This window comes from Nyctereutes procyonoides, unplaced genomic scaffold (assembly GCF_905146905.1).
Source record: "Nyctereutes procyonoides isolate TBG_1078 unplaced genomic scaffold, NYPRO_anot_genome, whole genome shotgun sequence".
Lineage (NCBI taxonomy): Eukaryota > Metazoa > Chordata > Mammalia > Carnivora > Canidae > Nyctereutes > Nyctereutes procyonoides.
This window is the reverse complement of record NW_026575134.1, coordinates 38,697,487-38,704,385: the sequence shown is the minus strand read 5'-3', so window position 1 is coordinate 38,704,385 and position 6,899 is coordinate 38,697,487.

Genomic DNA, 6,899 nt, shown 5'->3' with positions numbered 1-6,899 from the left:
AGGCCTTTTCCAACTTTATCTCTAATCATTTAGGTCTAGAAACAGCTTTTTCAATTTTTAATGCTCCAATTTTTTTATTCCCTCTCTTCCTTTTCATTTCTACTTACAAACTGCTTTAATATTAGTTAAAACATTAGAAACCTGACTTGGATCAATTTTGGGCTGAAACCAAAAGTGTTTGAAGCACACAGACAATAATCCAACACGAACTCAGGAAAGGAAGAGCCTCCCCATTGAAATGATCATTGTGATGGGAGGTAAGGAAACTGAGAAAGAATATCACCAAGCTAAAGAGTTGGCCTATGCATTCAGAGATCAGAATGTCTACCAGAAATCACTGCTGCAGGATAGGTTTTTCGCTGGAGTAATAACAGGGAGTGATCGGAAAGAGCTGCTGCCCATGAATGGTGGTTAGGAAGCTACCCATGAAGAAAATGTGGGCTACTTTGTGTTGTTCGGCATTACCCCTAGCCCACTCACCACGGAAGGCAGAGATCATAGATTTAAAAAGCCACTACAAAAGAATTATGAAAAAAATTATTATCAAATGTGTTTCCCACCCTACACCCCCCAGTTTTACACTTAGCTCATGGAATCTTGTGGGAGTAAACAGCGTGGAACTCTAGAAAATACATAATAATGTGGCTGATTTTTACAAAACAGGGGGTTCTATTTCTATAGCTAAACCAGTATTCAAAGGGGAAAGGAGAAAAAATGAGTGGGAAATATCAGAAAGGGAGGCAGAACATGAGAGACTCCTAACTCTGGGAAATGAACTAGGGGGGGTGTTGGAAGGGGAGGTGGACGGGGGGTGGGGGTGACTGGGTGACGGGCACTGAGGAGGGCACTTGATGGGATGAGCACTGGGTGTTATTCTATATGTTGGCAAATTGAACACCAATAAAAAATAAATTTATTTAAAAAAATAAAAAATAAACCAGTATTCAAAAGAAATCCCTGTGTATATAGCTGTGGAAATGGTTTATATAGGCCTCTTAGCTGAAAGAGTTAGATTCCCATATAAAGACATGGTTTATGCCTTCATTCATTCAAAAATATTGATCACACAGCTCCATATGCTAAGCACATGTTTCACATGTTGACTATATGGCAATGAATAAGATAAAGGCCCTACCCCTTGGTGCTACTCTCTAAATGGGGGTGGCTGTGGAGGAAGGTAGATCTGATGATAAACAAGAAAAATAAATAATTCCAGATGGTGACAAGTGCTGCAAAGAGAATAGAGCAGAAAGAGGGCTGGGGAATGAGGTTAAAAAAGTAGGCCCAGATCAAGTAGGTCCTCATGGACCCTGGTCAGACTTCACATTTATGTAAATGTCATGGTGAGCCACTGGATAGTTTTAAGCAAGGGAATGATATGCTCTGATTACATTTTCAAAGGTCATTCTGGATGCTATATAGGTAATGCTCAACAGTTGGGAAGGAATGTGAGCTAAGGATCAGGGAGGGGCCTCCTGCATGAGTGGTTGAAGTATGTTCTAACAGGTACCAGGATGGGTGGTGGATAAGGAGACAAGCCAAGGATGCACCTTAGAGGCAGAGCCAGTGGGACTCCCTGATGTATTGGATATGAGGAGAAAGAACAAAGGAATAATAAAGAATAACTCCTCATCTTTTTTTTTAACTTCAGTTAAAAACCAACTCAGCAAGACCCAAGTACCAGAAAGGCTGTCTTAATTCTATGGAAAAAGAAAAAAATATATCAACAGCCAACAACCAGTAAGTCAGAAACCTCTAATGAGTAAATTAGAAGGAGGAAGGAGGAAGCAGATACACAAACAGATTCATAATGTCAGGAAACAGCCAAACCTAAGAGCCCAGAGATGGTAAAATATATCTGAACAGTCTTGGTTTAAATGCTCTGCATCACTTCCAGGGTCCCAGTAGATGTTAATCCGAACACTGGAGCTTCGGGGACTGAGTTCAAGCCTAGATAATCAGAAGCATTTTTAGAGTACAGATAGATTTACATCCACAGTTGAGTGCTAGAGGCAGAGCATCAGTTTATTTTTTATTTTTTTTTTTAGAGCATCAGTTTAAAGTGATTTCCTAGAAGGAACGTATAAGACTCCCTCAGCTGCAGACAATAAGCAAATCCAGGAAACAAATTATATTTCAGATGGGCCCAGATATGTTTGAAATGGGAATATTACATAGAATCATATAAGGATATATGGGAACAAACAGCTTGTACTCATCTTAGCCAAGGAATGAAATGGTGATGGTAATGAGCCGGGCTTCTCAGGATGATGCTAATACTGTGAACATTCATAACCACCACCAACTTTTGTGCATTTACATTGTACCACACATGCACCAAGCACATTATCTGCAATATCACATTGGTGTTTCCCTGGGAGGCAGCTTCTACTGAGAAATGGAGAACAAAATAAAGAGCATGGACTAGGGAGCCACACTGCCTAAGTTCAAATCCCAGTGCTGCCACTTGGTAGCCATGTGAACATGGACAAGTAACATCACCTCTTTTTGTCTGAATTTTTCTGTTCATTTGAAGGGACAATGGTAGCCACTTTATAGGGACTCTGGAAGGATTAAATGAGTTCCTATATGTAGAAGGTTCAGAGCAGTGCCTGGCACAGAGTGATATTCAATTGGTGATAGTGACTACTGCTAGCTTCCCTCTTGTACAGAGAAAGAACTAGGAACTGAGGGATGTTTATGTCATTTGTCTAAATCACATAGCTGAAATGTGAAAAAGTCAAAATCCACATCTGCCCTCCCAGCCCAGTGTCATATATCAGATAGGTCAAAGTGGCCAGCTGTGACAACTAGGCTCCAAACGTGGAATAATGCCTCCAATATTCACACTCTTGAGTAGACCATTCCCATGTTGAATCTGGACTGGCTCTCTGACTTGATTTAACTAAGGGAAGGTAGCAGAAGGTACCAAATGCTGAGCCTGTTCCAGACCTAATCCTTAAAAGGACCTGGCAGCTTCTGCTTGTGTGCTCTTGAGAGCTCTGAGCATCCAGGGATTAAGTCTGATCCATGGAGATGGATGGAGAATCCACATGGAAAGATCATGTGGAGAGAAAAGAGGCTCAGGCATTCCAGTGTACCAGCTGAGCCCAGCCTTCTAGCCAATCCCTCCAGGCACCAGACATTTTAGTAAATCTGTCCTAAAAGTTCCAGCCCCAGCCACCCTGTAACCACAGCCCCAAGCAGGACTAGAAAAGCAATTGTCCAAGAAGGCCATTAGCTTGAGGTGGCTTTAATGCCTTAGTCACCTACAAGAGCAAACCAAAAACTAAGCCTGCAATGCCTCAAGTTTAAAAAATGAAAACCTAAGGACAACCAATCACAAAGAGCCAACTAGTCTTTCCCAAATAAGGAAACCATGAAGCTATAGTCACTCAAATAATTGCTTTGCTTTTACGCCCTCTCCTTACTACTTCCAAGTTGACACTGCTCTATTCAAATTGACTTTTGCTCAAATGACCTCTTAATTTTTTTGATATGCCACAGTATATCTTTTAACACAACTAACTCATTGTTTTAAGCCTCTTTGTTTAGGGCTATTTGTTATGCAGCTATCCACAATCGAAACACCATCCTATAAGGAAAAGACCTACTGAGGACAAAATTGTGTCAGCAACATAAGTTTGAAATACAGAGTAGCTATTTCAACCCAAAAGCAAACTATATAAAGGGTAACAGCACATGCTCCCGGGTCCAACCACTCAAGCGCAACAGCACACCTACCAGGTGGATAAGATACTCAACTTTCACTGACTCATTCTGTCCTCTGTACAATGCCTGTCTCAAGGCACTGCAGTAGTGATTCTGTGATCTAATCCCTATTAATAAGCTTAGAGTAGTGCCTGGAACTTTATAAGAAATTAGATACTGCTATTTTTTAATATTAAAAAAATTATTATTAGGGACACCTGGGTGGCTCAGTGGTTGAGTACCCAATCTGCCTGTGGCTCAGGTTGTGATCCTGGGGTCCTGGGATCGAGTCCTGCATCAGCATCCCTGCAGGGAGCCTGCTTCTTCCTCTGCCTATGTCTCTGCCTCTCTCTGTGTCTCTCATAAAGAAATAAATAAAATCTTTAAAAATATAAATATTATAATTATACTAGGTGTGATTAATTTGGCCAATACAAGGAACACATGAAATCCTCAGTCCTAGTTTCTAACTTTTCCAAAAATGACACCACTGGAAATTTGTATCACTTTCCTTTGCTTTAGGAAAGGCTACTGCACAGTACACTAATATTCTATTAACAGAGTTTGACAAGGACACGAGGAATTAATAAAGAGAAGAGCACAACCCATCTCATATTGGTCTTGAAGAGTATTGACATCCATCCCAAGCTACTACTGAAAATGTCATTGTGAAACACATCATGACAGCATGTTTCTCCCCAAAGGAAAAGTCATTTACAACTCAGATGCAAAGTGTTATGTGACTCCTTCCGTACAAAAAATTTAAAAACCCTGTTCCAGTCCACAATAGTAGAAGAATATGGAGCTCCCGGAGGTGATACAGCAGCCAAAGGAAGTGCAGATGCAGACGCTGGGCCTGTGAATCACAGTGAGAGCAGCTGCACTACACAGTCTCTATTCTGATGAATAGATAAGGGGGTGTGAAGCCTGCCTTACAAATAAAGGTAGTTTCTAGCGATTACTTTAAGCAAATGTTAAATCAGGAAGAAAGCCCCTAAAGGAAGAACTACACACTCCAATAGAGATCAGATCTCCAGAGATCTTCACTTAGGTGAAGCAGAGCCGAGCTCTGATATTCGGGCCTTTTAGATATTGCATATTGCTTCATCAAAGATGTTTCTCCAGTATGAAATCACCCCTTGTTCCAGTACAGATAGATGCTCCCCTTCTGTCCTCTGTGATATACTGATTTCTGGACTTCAGGCCCCCTCTCTCATTATTAGACTCCTGGGATCCTACTCTCCAGAGTTGGTAAAATGAAGGATACAGCCCACTATCTGAATTCCTCCTTAAAAACCTTATTTATTTCTTTCTGAAAGTGCTATGAGTTACCCAGGGAAGCTGGTAATTACAGAAGGCAGCTGCAGGGAAGAAGAAGCAACCCGAGGCTGGAATTCAGCAAACACTTGCTGAGGCCCTTGTGTGGGCAAGGTGATATTAGAAACATGAAAGAATAACAAAAAGACCAAAGAGACCAGGATCCACACTTCAAATTTTATCTACAGAGCCAAGCATGGGGCTGGGTGTGCAGCAGCTGTTCCACAAATGTTTATTAAACCAAATTAATCTTGCTACTAACTCAGAAGTCAATTTCCCTCTCCAGAGCCCAGATGCCACCTCTTATTTTAAAAAATAATAATAAAAATAAATATAAGTGGGTTAGAGCAGCTCTTCTCAATCTTCGGTGCGCGTAACAATTCCCTGGGGGTCTTCTCAAGGTGTAGATTCTGTATTAGTAGGCTGGGAAGGGCCTGGGAATTCCATTTCACTGGTCTACAGATCACATATTGAATGGGAAGGAGTCAGAAGATCTCCCAGGGAAAGATCTTAGACACGGCTGAGAGGTCGGTCCTCCAACTCTACGTTTTTTAAGTATGGAAAACACAAGCAATCCTAAGTGTAAAAGGAAGAGGAAGAAAGGCGAAGGGAGCTGAAAGTGGAGCCTAGGGTGGATCCAGGAGGTTAGTAGAGGCTTCTCCCCAGGGCCTGCAGGAAAAGCCCGCTCTTTTGTCACAATACACAAAGCTTTTGGTGTCTGTAAAAAGAATCAGTGATAATTTTGCTGGCTCAGAAGGCACTGTCTCTTAATGATTCTTCCTGTTTTTCTCAGCCCAATCCAAGAGAATGAGAAAACAGCCCTCGTGAAGGTCAGCCGAGGTCAGAGAGGTCCCTGGAGAGGACCTGCTTTCAGCCCACATTTGGGAGAGAAGAGGCGGACCAAGGCCCACCTCCAGGCCTGTCTGGTTCTAGTCCTACTCCCTGGTGAATCCTGCTCAACACCAGAGTATCAGAGTAACAGGGGACCCAGGATGGTGGGGTGGGCTCTGCACCAGGTCAACTGCATTCAATTCCACATTTATGACAGCTGCTGTGTGTGCCAGTGTGCTAGATGTCCCAGTTGAGGCCAAGATATAACAAGATCAAGGCCCAATAGGAGTGTACGGCCTAATGGCAGGGGGATGATGCATTCAAAAGATAACAGAATGCAATGCAAAATGCAATCAAGGACATACACAGGAGACCCACAAGTAGTACAGAAATTCAGAGAAGCAAGAGATCAGATTCCCTGAAAGGAACCAAGGAAAACATCGTGGAAAAGGAAACGTCTGAAATGTGGGTACAGGCTCCTCACTTAAAGATGGAAATGAGGGTGATTCGGGTAGGGAAAAGTGAGAGAGAAGGCACACAGGGGAAGTGAAGTACATGTTCAGCTTGGAATTCAGTGTGACTGGAACTTATAGGAGAACAGGCTGCTGAGGGGCGCCGGGATGCCAACCGAGGACTCTCATCTTTAGGGCCTCTCCTGTCCTTGGGTCTGACAGAGGTCCCAGATACACACATACTTTCCTGGCCCATTTTCAGAAGCCTACCTGCAAAAAAATGGCACCGAGATCATTCATGGTGATTCCCCTAATACGTAGGAAGCACTCTCTGAGACACTGGAAATGCAAGAGAAGGCTAAGCCAGATGAGTTCCCAAAAGCCAGACAAACAGTAACACAAAGAGTCGAAAGAACGTGGGAGCTGAAATCAGAGAAGTCTTGGGTGCAAATCCTCGCTGTGCATGGTGATGACAGACTTCACACCCCTGGTGTTTGACTCCCTGATGAGGATAATTATACCTAGTGCGCAAGATTGTTGTAGAAATAAACCTATGGGGGAAGAAATTCATACCGTGCCGGGCACACT